The 16066-nt window shown below is 43.9% G+C and overlaps 1 pseudogene; it reads right to left on the bottom strand.

Moving 5' to 3' along the window:
• Nucleotides 1-14558: 14558 nt before the first annotated feature.
• Nucleotides 14559-15614, bottom strand: LOC129488773 (keratin, type II cytoskeletal 8-like; annotated as a pseudogene).
• Between the last annotated feature and the right edge of the window lie 452 nt (nucleotides 15615-16066).

Below are 16066 nucleotides of genomic sequence, written 5' to 3'. Positions count from 1 at the left end.
ATAGCCAGGTGTGGTGGCATGTGCCTGTAGTCCCAGCTACTCAGGAGGCTGAGGCAGGAGAATCGCTTGAACCCAGGAGGTGGAGGTTGCAGTGAGCTGAGATTGTGCCACTGCACTCCAGCCTGGATGACAGAGTGAGACTTTGTCTCAAAAAAAAGTTACACATGAAATGTGAAGCCACAGTCTTGGAAACACATAGATCCTTGGGGAGCAACTACCCACAAAAGAAGGGAAAAGTGTCCTTTGGCATTTGGGTGTGAAAAGAGAAGCAAATGGAGAAGTTTAATTGCCATCCAAGACAAAAAAAAAAAAAAATAAAGAAGACCCACAACCCCCATCGCTGCAAAAACAAATTCACTAAAGCATCTGGACTTCACAATGTTGCCAGAAGAGGGCGCATTATCTAGGGATCTTGTAAAACACCCAATACCACAAAAATGAATAATGAAAAGATAGGTTCATATAGTTATTGTAAAATATCAGAAAATGAATTTCACCACATATGAACCAAGGAAAATTCACACAAACCTCTGAAACAATAGCCATGAAGAAGAAGAAAGCTGTAATACAACACTAAACAGAACCAAATATATGCAAAACAAGCATTTGAAGACATGCAAAACCACTTTGGGTGGGAAATTTAAAAACAAAGAACAGAAATAGACAAAACAGAGGAAGAAATGAAAATAGATTTGATTGAGCTCAGGAAAGAAATGGAATAAACAGACAAAATTATCTAGAAGTAAAGATTAAATTACAAGATGCCCAAGGGAGAATAAAGTCAAATAAAAATTTAATAAGGAGCATTGAAGGAATACAGGAAACCAAGCAAGAGAATGAAAATGAGATAAAGAAGTAGGCTGGGTCCAAAGAAAGTAACGGAAACAGAATATACTCAAAGAAGGAATCACATGTGTATTACTGGAGTCCCTGAAGAAAAAATAAACAAGTAAACCAGAACTAATATTTAACACTGTAAGAAAACTGTCCAGGAGCAAAAACTCTGCACATTGGAAGAGCCCACTGGGAATGTGGGAAAATTCACTCAACGTGATCAACTTTGAAACATATTCCTAGTAAAACTCTAATTTCAAAGACTTTTATTTTTTATTTTTTATTTTTGAAATGGAGTCCCACTCTGTCAACCAGGCTGGAGTGCAGTGGCATGATCTCAGCTCACTGCAACCTCCGCCTCCTGGATTCAAGTGATTGTCCTGCCTCAGCCTCCCGAGTAACTGGGATTACAGTCACCTGCCACCACACCCAGATAATTTTTGTATTTTTGGTACAGACGAGGTTTCACCATGTTGGCCAGGCTGATCTGGAACTCCTGACATCACGTAATCCACCCACCTCGGCCTCCCAAAGTGCTGGGATTACAGGTGTGAGCCACCGTACCCGGCCTCAAAGACTCTTCTAAAAAAACCCTCAAGGACTCCAGGCAAAAAGATCAAATAACTCACAAAGGCAAAATAATGAAATAATGAGCATGACAGCAGACTTTTTTTTTTTTTTGAGATGGAGTCTCGCTCTGTTGCCCAGGCTGGAGTGCAGTGGTGCATCTCGGCTCACTGCAAGCTCCACCTCCCGGGTTCACGCCATTCTCCTGCCTCAGCCTCCTGAGTAGCTGGGACTACAGGCACCCACCACCACGCCCGGCTAATTTTTTGTATTTTTTTAGTACAGACGGGATTTCACCATGTTAGCCAGGATGGTCTCGATCTCCTGACCTCATGATCCGCCCTCCTCGGTCTCCCAAAGTGCTGGGATTACAGGCATGAGCCACTGCGCCAGGCCGACAGCAGACTTTTTAAACCAGCATACAAAGCAAGACAGCAACGGAGCAGCAGGTTTTAGACATTACACCTTTACAAGTGTGAGCCAGGATTTTATATTCAGACAAACTATCCTTCAAGTATCATGGTTATGGGAAACAATTTTCTGTTTTTCAATAAGTACCTATGGAATTCTGCACCCATGAGCCAGTCTGATAGAGATGTGTTTCATCCACACCAAAGAAAACAATTATAAATACTATATATAGGCTGAGCGTGGTGGCTCACACCTGTAATTCCAGCACTTTGGAAGGTCAAGGCAGGAAGATCGCTTGAGGCCAGGTGTTTGAGAACAGCCTGGGCAACATAGTGAGACCCTGTCTCTACAAAAATTTAAAAAAGAAAAGAAAAAACACAACAGCCAAGTGTGGTGGTGCATACCTGCAGTCCTAGCTGCTCAGGAGGCTGAGGCAGGAGGATGGCAGCTTGAGGCCAGGTGTTTGAGAACAGCCTGGGCAACATAGTGAGACCCTGTCTCTACAAAAATTTAAAAAAGAAAAGAAAAAACACAACAGCCAAGTGTGGTGGCGCATACCTGCAGTCCTAGCTGCTCAGGAGGCTGAGGCAGGAGGATGGCAGCTTGAGCCCAGAAGCTCAAGGTTGCAGTGAGCCATGATCACACCACTGCACTCCAGCCTGGGTGACAGGGTGAGGCCTTGTTCAAAAAAAAGAGAAAGAAGGCCGGGCACGGTGACTCATGCCTGTAATCCCAGCACTTTGGGAGGGCAAGGCGGGCAGATCACTTGAGGTCAGGAGTTTAAGACCAGCCTGCCCAACATGGTGAAACCCCGTCTTTACTAAAGATACAAAAATTAGCTGGGTGTTGTAGTGGGCACCTATAATCCCAGCTACTCAGGAGGCTGAGGCAGGAGAATCACTTGAACCTGGAAGGTGGAGGTTGCAGTGACCGAGACTGCGCTATTGCACTCCAGCCTGGGCGACAAGAGCGAGACTCCGTCTCAAAAGAAAAAAAAAACACATTTTCCATGCCTTGGCAAATTGTCATACTCCTTTCTAAGTTTGGATCAACTTTCAACATCTTATCCTTTGTACTTCCAATGTTGTGAAATATCTCCAAGTTCTTTTAAACTTTTTGCCAGCGGCATTTCTTCTAGGATATCTTTATCCTTTTTGTAATCACTGCCTGCCTTAATAATTATCCTTGATCCTCGTTAGTATAGTGGTTAGTTAAAAAAACAAAATCAGCTGGATGTGGTGGCTCATGCCTATAGTCTTAACACTTTGGGAGGCTAAGGCGGGAGGATTGCCTGAGCTCAGGAGTTCAAGACCAGCCTGGGCAATATAGTGAGACCCCATTTCTAGAAAAAAAATTTTTTTTTGTATTTTTAGTAGAGACGGGGTTTCACTATGTTGGCCAGGCTGGTCTCGAATTCCTGACCTGGTGACCTGCCATCCTTGGCCTCCCAAAGTGTTGGGATTACAGGTGTGTGCCACCACACCTGGCCTAATTTTTGTATTTTTAGTAGAGACGGGGTTTCACCATGGTGACCAGGCTGGTCTTGAACTCCTCACCTTAGGTGATCTGCCAGCCACGGCCTCCCAAAGTGCTGGGATTACAGGCGTGAGCCACCGCCCCTGGCCTCTAAAAAAATGTAAAAAACTAGCTGGGTGTGGTAGCACATGCCTATCATCTAAGCTACTTGGGAGGCTGAGGCAAGAGGATTGCTTGAGCTCAGGAGTTTGAGGCTGCAGTAAGCCATGATTGTGCCACTGCAGTACAGTTTGGGCAACAGAACGAGACCCTGACCAAAAAAAAAAAAAATCCTTGACATCTGGGGGTAGATTTCACAGCAACATCTTCATCTGTGCTTGACAGTTTCACATTAATCAATTCATGCCAACTTCTGAAATGATGAAACAAACCACCTTTTACCGTTAGTAAAAGTTTCTGCAGTCTCCTTGAAATTACTGTTTTCTGTCAATGTGGCAATTAACTTCAATGCTTCAGCCTGAATGCTGGCCAAACTGATGGGGATTGTTAACAAATTACAGTCTTCAGTTCAGCATAGAAGTAAACATTCCATTTCAACCACGACAGACTTGTTTCCAGTGCAATTTAAACTAAAAGATGTTGAAGCAGCCTGGGCGTGGTGGCTTATGCCTGTAATCCCAGCACTTTGGGAGGCTGAGGTGGGAGGATTGCTTGAGCTCAGGGGTTTGAGACTAGCCCGGGCAACAAAGAAAAAAAAAATTAAAAGAAAAAAAATTAAAAAAATATGTTGAAGCAACTTTACCTCGTTTATTATACGTATTAGTTTATTTCGTGTTGCTCTAAAGGAACACTGGAGACTAGGTAATTTACACAGAAAAGAGGTTTATTTGGGTCACGGTTCTATAGTCTGTATGAGAAGCATGGCACCAGCACCTGCTTCTGGTGAGGCCTCAGGAAGCTTACAATCATGGCAGAGGGCAAAGAGGGAGCAGTGTATCACATGGCAAGAGAGGGAGCAAGAGAGAGGGAGGGGGAGCTGCCACACTCTTTTAAATAACCCGTTCTTATGTGAATTTACTACCACTCATTACCTTGAAGAGGGCACCAAGCCATTCCTGAGGCATCCACTCCCATGGCCCAACACCTCCCACTAAGCCCCACCTCCAACTTTGGGAGGATCACATTTCAACATGAGAATTGGAGGGGATAAGCATCCAAACCATATTATGATATTCATCAGACTTTCAATATAGTTCATGCCACAGCTTCATATACAATTTCACTTCCAGTCTTATCATCCTCATTTTTTTTTTTTTTGCTGCACTTTTATATTTGTTAGCCATTCCCCCTTCCAATTATCCATCCGATTTTTTTATTTTTTATTTTTTATTTCATTTTTTTGAGACGGAATCTCGCTCTGTCACCCAGGCTGGAGTGCGGTGGCATGATCTCGGCTCACAGCAACCTCTGCCTCCCAGGTTTAAGCGATTCTCCTGCCTCAGCCTCCGAGTAGCTGGGATTATAGGTGACCGCCACCACACCTGGCTAATTTTTGTATTTTTAGTAGAGACAGGGTTTCACCATGTTGGCCAGGATGGTCTTGAACTCCTGACCTCATGTGATCCATCCGCCTCGGCCTCCCAAAGTGCTGGGATTGAAGGTGTGAGCCACTGCGCCTGGCCCAATCATTGAATTTCGTAAAATGTTATATCTGTTGATCACTGAGAGATGAGAAGGCAACCCAACTATACACTTGTCTGACGTCTGCATGAGCTGAATAACACACCGGCATTGACCATCCAATCACCACTAGTCTTCAAAACCAGTGATGTCCTAATCATGATGCCCATCTGTTATTTATGTCATTCTTTTGGACTAAGGAGCCAGCAGCAAGGTTTGCACCTTACACAATTCATTAAAATTCTATGGTAAATGAAGTTTGAACAATGCTGGTGGGGAGGATTGGAGTTATTTAACTAAAATGTGGTAAGCGAAATACATCCATATGGGGACTGGGCAAAGCAAAGACTGCCCACATACAGCACCTTAGCCTTTGTATGAGTTAGGAAACAATGGACTGTTTTTCCTTCTACATTCACACTCAACACAGAATGCTTCTGACCACCAAAATGTGTGGGTGATCAAACCCACGCACCAAACAATTCTCTAGTGGACACTAACAGGGTGTCTTATAATTTAATTCAATTCTGACACCATCTACCTGGAGTTAGAGTGAGAACCCACAGGTTAAGGGCTCAGTCCCACAAGACTGCCCACACCTCAGAGGCCAGTCACAAGCCGCAGGCTGTGACCTGTGCTTCTGTCCAATGAGCTATAAATAGGGGTTCCCAAAACCCCATCCTGGGGTTTGATAATTTCTAGGACAGCTCACAGAACTCAGGGGAACTTTACTTACATTTACCCATTTATTCTAAAGACTATTAAACAGGATACAGATGAAATTGATGCACAGGGCAAAGCACGCGGGAAGAGCTGCTGAGCTTCCCTGCCCTCTCTGGGATGTGCCACTGTCTAGGCACCTTCACGTGTTCAGCAGCCCAATAGCTCTCCAGACTCTGTAGTTCTAGGATTTTTACGGAGGCTTCATCACCCAGGCATGGTTGATTATTAACTCGATCTCCAGCCTCTCTCCCCTTCCTGGAGAATCGGGGGTGGGACTGAAAGGTCCAAGCTTCTCATTATGGCTTGATCTTTCTGGCGACCAGGCCTCATCCAGGAGTCACCAAGAGTCGGTCCTCTTGTTAGGACAGAAGATGCTCCTACCCCCACAATAATATTGCCATCTGGGGGAAAAAGGACTTGTTAGCAGTTCGTGTTTGTACTCCTAGAAGTACTTTCAAGAAGTATAAAAATGAACACACAGATATTTAAATGTTAAAACATTTGTGTTTGTGGTCAGTCAAGTTTCTACATAAGACCGAGGTGCAGAGTGGTAAACCAACTTTAAATAACATGACCATTCTCTGATGTAATGTTGCCCATTCTAACAAGGTGTTTGTGAAACCTTAATTACTTGCTCTATTTGGTGAGAATTAGGCAATGAACAGAGAATCACATTTAACATGGATATAGAAAATATTTCTACCGGGTGCAGTGGCTCACACCTGTAATTCCAGCACTTTGGGAGGCTGAGGCTGGCAGATTACAAGGTCAGGAGTTCAAGACCAGCCTGGCCAATATGGTGAAACCCCATCTCTACTAAAAACACAAAAAGTAGCCAGGTGTGTTGGCATGCACCTGTAATCCCAGCTATTCGGGAGGCTGAGGCGGGAGAATTGCTTGAATCCGGAAGGCAGAGGTTGCAGCGAGCCAAGATCACGCCACTGCACTCCAACCTGGGCGACTCCGTCTAAAAAAAAAAAAAAGAAAAAAAGTAAAATTTTCTGTAGCCACTATATAACTATTAACTTTCAGATTAGTTTTGCATAATAGAGATTCCTTTATGCCACTAAGTGGAGAATAAAAGATTTAAAAGTCAGAAAATCATGTCTTGGCCTCTGAAAGATATCAACAAATGATATTTTTCAGTTGACTATGATTGTTAATTTGGAGGTCAACTTCTTATAACATTGAGACAATATATCAAGGCTATGAGAATTCTATCTGATACTTCTGTAGTATGATTTGCTACTAGAATCATGAAAATTCATTCTTCCTAATAAATAGATTTTAGGGGAAAATAGATGGTCCTATAGCTCAAGAAATTCCAAAAGATTAGAAGTTCTATGCCAGAAAATGGGACAGAATTTCTTATTATATCCCAACATCACAGCTTTAGCCAGCATCTTACTTAATAGGGAAATACTAAAAGTATTTTTCACTTAGCTCAGAAGCAAGGCAAAGATGCTCACCATCTCTGCTACTATTCAACATTGTCTAGAGGTATTAGCCATTGCAATTCAACATGATAAATCAATTCAAAGCATAAGATTGGTAAAGAGGAAGTAAAATTATCTCTATTTGCCAACAATGCTGGAAAAACTCAAATCAAAAATAAAATTAACTAAAAAATTCAGTAAAGTGACAGCATATAAAGCTAACATACAAAAATCAATAGCTTTCATACAAGCAAACAATAATCAGAGGGCATAATGATAAAATTCGTTTAAGTAGTATTGAAGAAGATTGAATACTTAGAAGTAAAAGTATCAGGAAATGTGCAAAACTTATATGAGGAAATTTTTAAATACTTCTGAAAGTCACAAAGATAGACTTACATAAACAAGTAGAACTCAACATTATAAAGATGTTGGCTTTTCTTAAGTTACTTTATAAATTTAATGCAATCCCAATAAAAATACCAATAAGCTTTTATATGGCATTACATAATTGATAACTAATATTTACATAGAAAAAAATGCAAGAATACCCAGAAAAATACCAAAAAAAAAGAATAACTATGGTGAAGACTAGCTCTGCCAGACATTAAAACAAAATATATCCACTGAATTTCTGACTGCTTAAAACAAATAGGTCAGATGCAGTGGCTGATGCCTGTAATCCCAGCACTTTGGGAGGCTGAGATGGGAGGATCACTTGAGGTCAAGAGGTTGCCTGAGATCAGTCCAGGCAACAGAGCCAGATCCTGTCTCTACAAAAACTTAAAAAGTTATTCGGGCATAGTGGCACATGTAAGTAGTCCTAGCTACTTGGGAGGCAGAGGCATGAGGATTGCTTGAGCCCAGAAGTTCAAAGTTGCAGTCAGTTAAAATTACGCTACTGCATTTCAGCCTGGCCAACAGAGTAAGACTTCGTGTTTAAAAAATAAATAAATAAGTCCCAGCACTTTGGGAGGCTGAGGTGGGCAGATCACTTGAGGCCAGGAGTTGGAGGCCAGCCTGGCCAATACAGTGAAACACCTTCTCTACAAAAAGTACAAAAATCAGCTAAGCGTAGTGGTTTCTGCCTGTGGTCCCAGCTACTCAGGAGGCTGAGGTGGGAGGATCCCTTGAGCCTAGGAGGCAGAGGTTGCAGTGAGCCAAGATTACACCACTGGGTGACAGAGGGAAACCCTGTCTCAAAACAAAAAAAAAATCCACAGACAATAAAATAAAAGAATGATAGCTTGACTATATTTTTTAAATTGCATGGCAAAAATCACCATAAACAAACTAAAAAGACAACAGAAAATCTCCTAGAACTAATTGAGTTCAGCAAAGTTGCAGATGAAGAGTAACATAAAAATCACTCATATTTTTATATACTAACAATGAACATATGGAAACCAAAATGTAAAACACAATACCATGTACGATCATTCCAAAGAAAATAAAATGCTCAGGTATAAGCCTAACAAAATATGTGTAGGATATGTATGCTGAAAATTATAAAGTGCTAATGAAAGAAAATATTTAAATAAATGGAGATGCATATTGTGTTCCTGTATTTGAAGATGTAACATAGAAATTATCAATTCTCCCTAAATTGATCTGTAGGTTTTTTGTTTTGTTTTAGAGTCGGGGTCTTGCTCTGTCACCCAGGCTGAAATACAGAGGTGCAATCTCAGCTCACTGCAACCTTGGCCTCCCGGGCTGAAGCGATCCTCCCACCTCAGCCTTCCAAGAAGCTGGGACCACAAGCATGCAGCACAATGCCTGGCTAATTTTTGTATTTTCAGTAGATACAGGATTTTGCCATGTTGTCCAGGCTGGACTCAAACTCCTGACCTCAGGTGATCTGCTTGCCTCGGCCTCCCAGAATGCTAGGATTATAGGTATGAGCCACCGTGCCCAGCCTCATCTTTTTAATAATAGCCATTCTAACACATGTGAGGTGATATCTCATTGTGGTTTGCATTTCCCTAATGATTAGTCACGTTGAGCATTTTTTCATATACCTTTGGCCATTCATATGTATTTTGAGAAATGTCTGTTCAGGTCCTTTGCCCATTACTTCACTGGGTTATTTGTTTTCTTGCCATTGAGTTGTTCGAGCTATATATTTTGGATATTAACTGCTTATCAGATATATGGTTTGCAAATATTTTCTCCCATTCTGTTTTTGTCTCCACTCTGTTAATTGATTCCTTTGCTGCCCAGAGGCTTTTTAGTTTGATACCATCCCATTTGTCTATTTTTGCTTTTGTTGCCTGTTCTTTCAGGGTCATTTTCAAAAAGTCATTGCTCAGACCAATGTCATGGATCTTTTCCTCTATGTTTTTTCTATGAGTTTTACAGTTTGTTTTATATTTAAGTCTTTAATCCATTTTGAGTTGATTTTTGTATATAGTGTAAGAGTCCAGTTTCATCTTCTGCATTCTCAATACCATTTATTGAAGAGACTATCCTTTTCAAATTGTATATTCTTGAGATCTTTGTCAAAAATCAATTTGCCATAAATGTATGGGTTTATTTCGGGGGCATTATATCCTGTTCCATGTGTTGATATATCTTTTTTTAATGCCAGTACCATGCTATTTTGATTACAGTAACTTTATAATATATTTTGAAATCAGGGAGTATGATGCCTCCAGATTTGTTCTTTTTGCTCAAGATTGCTTTGACTATTTGGGGTCTTTTGTGGTTCCATGTAGATTTGAGGATTAGTTTTTCTTTTTTATAAAAAAAAGACTTTGGAATTTTGGTGAAGATTGCATTGAATCTGTGGATTTGGGTAGTTTGGTTACTATGGACATTTTAACAATACTAATTATTCCAATCCATGAACATGGGATATTTTTCCATTTATTTGTGTTTCCTTCCATTTCTTTCTTTTTTTTTTTTTTTTTTTTTTGAGACAGAGTCTCACTCTGTTACCCAGGCTGGAGTGCAGTGGCACGATCCCAGCTCACTGCAACCTCCATTTCCTGAGTTCAGTTGATTCTTCTGCCTCAGCCTCCTGAGTAGCTGGGACCACAGGCATGCGCCACCACGCCCAGCTACTTTTTGTATTTTTAGTAGAGACGGGGTTTCACCATATTAGAAAGACTGGTCTCGAACTCCTGTCCTCATGATCCGCCCACCTCACCCTCCGAAAGTGCTGGGATTACAGGCGTGAGACACCGTGCCGGGCCTCCTTCCATTTCTTTCATCAGTGTTTTATAGTTTTCAGTATACAGACCCTTCCCCTTCTAACAACAAAAGCATTTGACATAATTCAACACCTTTTCATGACAAAAATAAACACTCAACAAACTAGAAACAGAAGTATACCCCCTCATCATAATAAAAAGCCATATACAAAACACCCATAGTGAACACCATACTCAATGGTGAAACATTGAAAATATTTCCTCTAATATAGGAACAAAGCAAAGATGCTTGCTTTCACTATTTTCATTCAACATAGCACTGAACATTCTAGCCAGAGCAATTAGGCAAGAAAAAGAAATAAAAGGCATCCACATTGGAAAGGAAGAAGTAAAATCATCTCTGTTCACTGATTATATTGATCCTTTTTTTCTTAGTTGGGGTCTTACTCTATTACCCAGGCTAGAGTGCAGTGGCACAATCATGGCTCACTGCATCCTTAAACTCCTGGCCTCACATGATTCTTCCACCCCAGCCTCCCAATTTGCTATGATTACTGGTATGAGCCACCAGGCTCAGGCCTGATATGATCTTTTATGTAGAATATTCTAAAGGTTCCACACACCAAAAAAAACCTGTTAGAATTAATAAATGATTTCAACAAAGTAGCACATACAAAGTAAACACACAAAAAGTCACATTTCTATATGCTAACAATCCGAAAAGGAAATTTAAAAATAGTTCCATTTACAATGCATTAAAAAGAATTAAATATTGGCCGGTTGCAGTAGCTTATGCCTGTAATCCCAGCACTTCGGGAGGCTGAGGCGGGTGGATCACCTGAGGTCAGGAGTTCAAGACCAGCCTGGCCAACATGGCAAAACCCCGTCTCTACTAAAAATACAAAAATTAGCCAGGCATGGTGGCAGGCACCTGTAATCCCAGCTACTCGGGAGAGTGAGGCAGGAGAATCGCTTGAACCCAGGAGGCGGAGGTTGCAGTGAGCCAAGATCATGCCACTGCACTCCAGCCTGGGCGACAAGAGGGAAACTCCATCTCAAAAACTAAACTAAACTAAACTAAAATAAATAAATAATAAATAAAATTAAATTAAATATTTAGGAATTAACCAAGAGCTAAAACGACTTATACAATAGAAACTACAAAACATTGCTGAAAGAAATTAAAGAAGACATAAATTAATGGAAACACATCCCATGTTTGTGGATTGGAAGAGTTAATATTGCTAAGATGTGAAATACTACCCAAAGCAGTCTACATATTCAATGCGATCTCTATCAAAATCACGATGATATTTTTCACTGACATTTCTTAAATAACCATCCTAAAACGTATATGGTATCTCAAGGTGACGCAGGGCAAGTTCTTGGCTTCACTCAGGAAGGAATTCAAGAGCAAGCCGGGGGTAGAAGAAAACAGCTTTATTGAAGCAGTGGCAGTGTTACAGCTCTGTGACTGCTCCTGCCATGCAGGGCTACCCCACAGGCAGTGTGCTGAGAGTAGCAGCCTAGGGGCAGTTTTGCAGTTATATTTATACCCACTCTTAATGGTATGCTAATTAAGGGGTCAGTTCTTTTAAAATAGCTCAAAAATGGGCAGTAACTTTCAAGTGTTGCCATGGCAATGATAAACAGTTATGGCGTTAGTGGGCATGCCTTATGGAAAGGTGCCTTCAGTGTCTCTTCCCAGTTTCTTTTTTTTTGAGATGGAGCCAGGCTGGAGTGCAGTGATGAAATCTCAGCTCACTGCAACCTCCGTCTTCCAGGTTCAAGTGATTCTCCTATCTCAGCCTCCTGAGTAGCTGGGACTACAGGCGCCCGCCACCAAACCTGGCTAATTTTTGTATAATTTTTTATATTTTTAGTAGAGACGGTGTTTCACCATGTTGGACAGGCTGGTCTTGAACTCCTGGCCTCAAGTGATGCGCCCGGCTCGGCCTCCCAAAGTGCTGGCATTACAGGCATGAGCCGCCACACCCAGACTCTTCCCAGTTTCAACCAGTCTTCGACCTGGCCCAGAGTCGAGTTCCACCTGCCTCCTACCTCATTCTCCCCTCAGAGATCAGATACTCCTCCTTAATCTGAAAGGGGTTGCAAAAGGGTGGAGGTCCATGTTCTGTAACTGCTCCCTGCTGAGTTTATGGGAATAGGCCCTGCTTAGCACTAGAGGAGTAAACATCTCCAGACACCTGACCCAAGGCGGCCCAAAGGCAGGATGCTTTCATTCTCTAGGTCAGAAGATGGATGGGTTAGAAATCTTGTGCCAGCATTGTCTTTACCTGGAACTGTTGTAACCTAGAAGACACAAACTTTATTAAGAGGTTAAACAAGCAGGCCGGGAGTGGTGGCTCATGCCTGTAATTCCAGCACTTTGGGAGGCCGAGGTGGGCAGATCACCTGAGGTCAGGAGTTCGAGACCAGCCTAACCAACATGGTGAAACCCCATCTCTACTAATGATTCAAAAATTAGCCAGGTGTGGTGGCTCACACCTGTAATCCCAGCTACTCGGGAGGCTGAGGCAGGAGAATCGCTTGAACCCAGGAGGGGGGAGGTTGCAGTGAGCTGAGATCGTGCCATTGCACTCCAGCCTGGGCAGCAAGAGCAAAACTCCATCTCAAAAAAAAAAAAAAAAAAAAAAAAAAAAAAGAGGTTAAACAAGCAAGGGCCAAAGATTAGTAATAACAAGACAGCTATCAAAGGTCCTAGGAGAGGTAAGAACCAAGTGAGACCTGGGAGGGCTTTTTTTTTTTTTTTTTTTTTGAGATGAAGTCTCGCTCTTGTCGCCCAGGCTGGAGTTCAATGGTGCAATCTCAGCTCATTGCAACCTCTGCCTCCCGGGTTCGAGTGATTCTCCTGCCTCAGCCTCCCAAGTAGCTGGGATTACAGGCGCCCGCCACTACGTATGTCTAATTTTTGTATTTTTAGTAGAGACGGGAATTCACCATGTTGGCCAGGCTGGTCTAGAACTCTTGACCTCAGACAATTTGCCCGCCTCAGCCTCCCAAAGTGCTGGGATTACAGACATGAGCCACCGTGCCCGGCCGGGAGGGCATTTTTGATAATCAACCAGATATAGCTGGAGTCAGTGACCCAGCATCTATGTGACCAGATAGATTGCTGATAGATCGTTTGAATGTTAATCTCAACCTGTCCAGGTTTTACTCATAACTGCACAGGCTCCACTTTGTTCAGCTAGTAAATAATCCAATGCTAGTCTGTTATCAAGAACTACATTTGCCAAAGAGTCTAGGAATCCTTGAATTCTTTTTAATGCCTGACCTGTGTTGGTGGCTGATGATTCCAGGGTTTGAGTCAGTTCTTTAGGGTTAACTCATGGTAGGCAAAGCCACCCTAGAGGGGCCACTAGTTCTAATGCCACTCCAGTTCCTGTCAGAATTAATCCTATTGCTCATTCATTTCTGGTATTCCTCAGTCTTACAGGGTTTTATATGGTGACCCCCGGAAGGCCAAAGGGTGGCCAACATACACTCACCCCTGTTCCAAGTTTTTGATATACAAAGGAAAGCTACTCCTAAAAGAACAGGAGGTCCCCTGGGGAGTTAGGAGTGGTTATGGGATGTGACTTCTTCCCACTTATGACCACAAATGAAAACGAACCCATTTGGGGTGCAATAGAGGCCCTATGAGGTGTGATGTCTATCTTTTGCCACTAAGTTGGGTCTGTAGAGATACAAGATATCTACCCCCATTCCAATGGGGGGGACCAAACAACTCTGGTAGGGTTTTCTGGGTTTTGTTTGTTTTTTGCTTTTTGACAGTTGGCAGAGCTAGCTGAGGCTTTATCTTGAAAAAACAAAACAAAACAAAACAATGGAATTGTTTTGTGGTTGGAAGCATGGGCAAGGGAGTTACCCCGAACAAGTGGGCTGTGGAGGAGGGCTGAGCCTCAAGTGGGTCTCCTGTGATTTCCTGCACAGCGGCCTCCCCCACAAGCTCTGGGGCAGCTGCAGGAGAGGGTAGGCTGGGAGGGACTGCCATAGTTGTTCTCTTGGGCAGTCCCTCCGAGGACACCAGTGGACTCGGACACCAGCTCCCCAGCCATGGTCCTGGAGGAGCTGGTGTGGCTGAAGGAGCTGAAATCCCTGCCAGAGTCAAGGCTGGAGCCCAGGCGGTAGCTGAGGCCAGGGCTTGTGAGGCCCCCAGGGGCCGAGCTCAGCTGTCTACTCAAGCAGCTGCGGCGCCAGGTCCTGCTTGGCCTGCTACAGGGCGGCCTCCAGCTCCACCAGATCCCCACGCTGCTCAGCATCCACGATGGCCTCTGAGGCCCTCAATCTCAGCATGGACCCCGCTGATGTTGCAGATCATCTCAGAGTTCTCCATATTCCTGCGACGCAGGTCATCCCTGTGCTTCCCAGCCAGTGTCTGCAACTCCTCATCCTTGACCTGGTGCAGACTCTTAGCCTTGCGTGGCCGCGGTGGGCGATCTCCTCGTACTGGGCCTTGACCTCCGCGATGCTGCCATCCACGTCCAGGGAGCGGCTGTTGTCCACGGACAGCACCACAGACCTGTCCAAGATCTGGGACTGCAGCTCCCAGATCTCTTCTTCACACAGCTCTCCGGGGAAGTTGATCTTGTCAGTCAGCCCTTCCAGGTGAGACTCCAGTGCTGCCTTGTTCATGTAAGCTCCATCCACATCCTTCTCACTGAAGGCAAATTCATTCCCCATCTCTGTCTGCTCGTTGATCTCATCCTGGTACTTATCCTTGAAGTCTTCCAGCAGCCCCTGTGTGTTGCCAAGCTCTGCCTCCAGCTTCAGCTTCTCCTGGCCCAGTGTCCAGCTGCTGCCCAAGGTTGTGGATGTGGCTCTCGAACACGCTGTCCATGTTGCTCCCAGCTGTCTGCTGCTGCTGCAGGAGGCTCCACTTAGTCTCCAGCATTTGTTCTGCTGCTCCAGGAACTGCACCTTGTCGATGAAGGAGGCAAACTTGTTGAGGGTCTTGATCTGCTCCTTCTCCTGGGTGTGCACAGCCTGGATGTTGGGGTCCAGGTCCAGCTTAAGGGGGCTCAGCAGACTCTGGTTCACCATGATGGCTGTGTCGCCCACCCCCACCCCATACCACTGCCCCACCATAGCCACCACCCAGACTCATGCTGGTGCCTAGGCCACTCCAGAAGCTGCTGCTGCTGCCCACTCGGGAGAAGCTCAAGGAGCTGATGTGGGCACCGGGACCGCTGGTGTAGGAGCGGCTACTGAAGGCCCAGAGGCCAGAGATGGATGCCTTGTAGGGCTTCTGGGTCACCGTAATGGACACAATGGAGGCAGGAGTGGAGGTAGGCAGGCCGAACCAGATGTAGATTCAAGGAGTGGAGAAGCTGCCTGTAGGTTAGCCCTTGTTTTCCAGAAGGGGGCGGTAATCCCACTTCCCAGATTAGGCAGTTGTTTTTTTCTCTGTATGTTCCGATCTGGGAGAAGGCACTGTATATGGTCTCCTTGATCACAAGTGGAATCTTATTTATCTTGCTATGGCCTTGGGAACTTGGCAGCTAGAGTTGGGTCACAGCATTGCGGGGAAACTTCCACTTTTGTGTCATTAACACAACAGTGGGTGTAAAAGATAGAATCGTTAGTGCCCTAGAGATCTAGATACATGCCATGATAGAATCATTAGTGCCCTGCAGATCTAGACACACACCTTTCCAGGTCCAGGCAGTAGTGGTGGGGGGTTTCAGGTAGAATCCATCAAGTGCGCGAGAGAAAGTTCCACCTAATGGTCGGGGTCTGGGTACTTTGAGATTGCTATGGATG

Source organism: Symphalangus syndactylus, chromosome 1 (assembly GCF_028878055.3).
Source record: "Symphalangus syndactylus isolate Jambi chromosome 1, NHGRI_mSymSyn1-v2.1_pri, whole genome shotgun sequence".
Lineage (NCBI taxonomy): Eukaryota > Metazoa > Chordata > Mammalia > Primates > Hylobatidae > Symphalangus > Symphalangus syndactylus.
The sequence above is the reverse complement of the archived record's forward strand: the minus strand, read 5'-3'. Positions and strand labels throughout refer to the sequence as shown.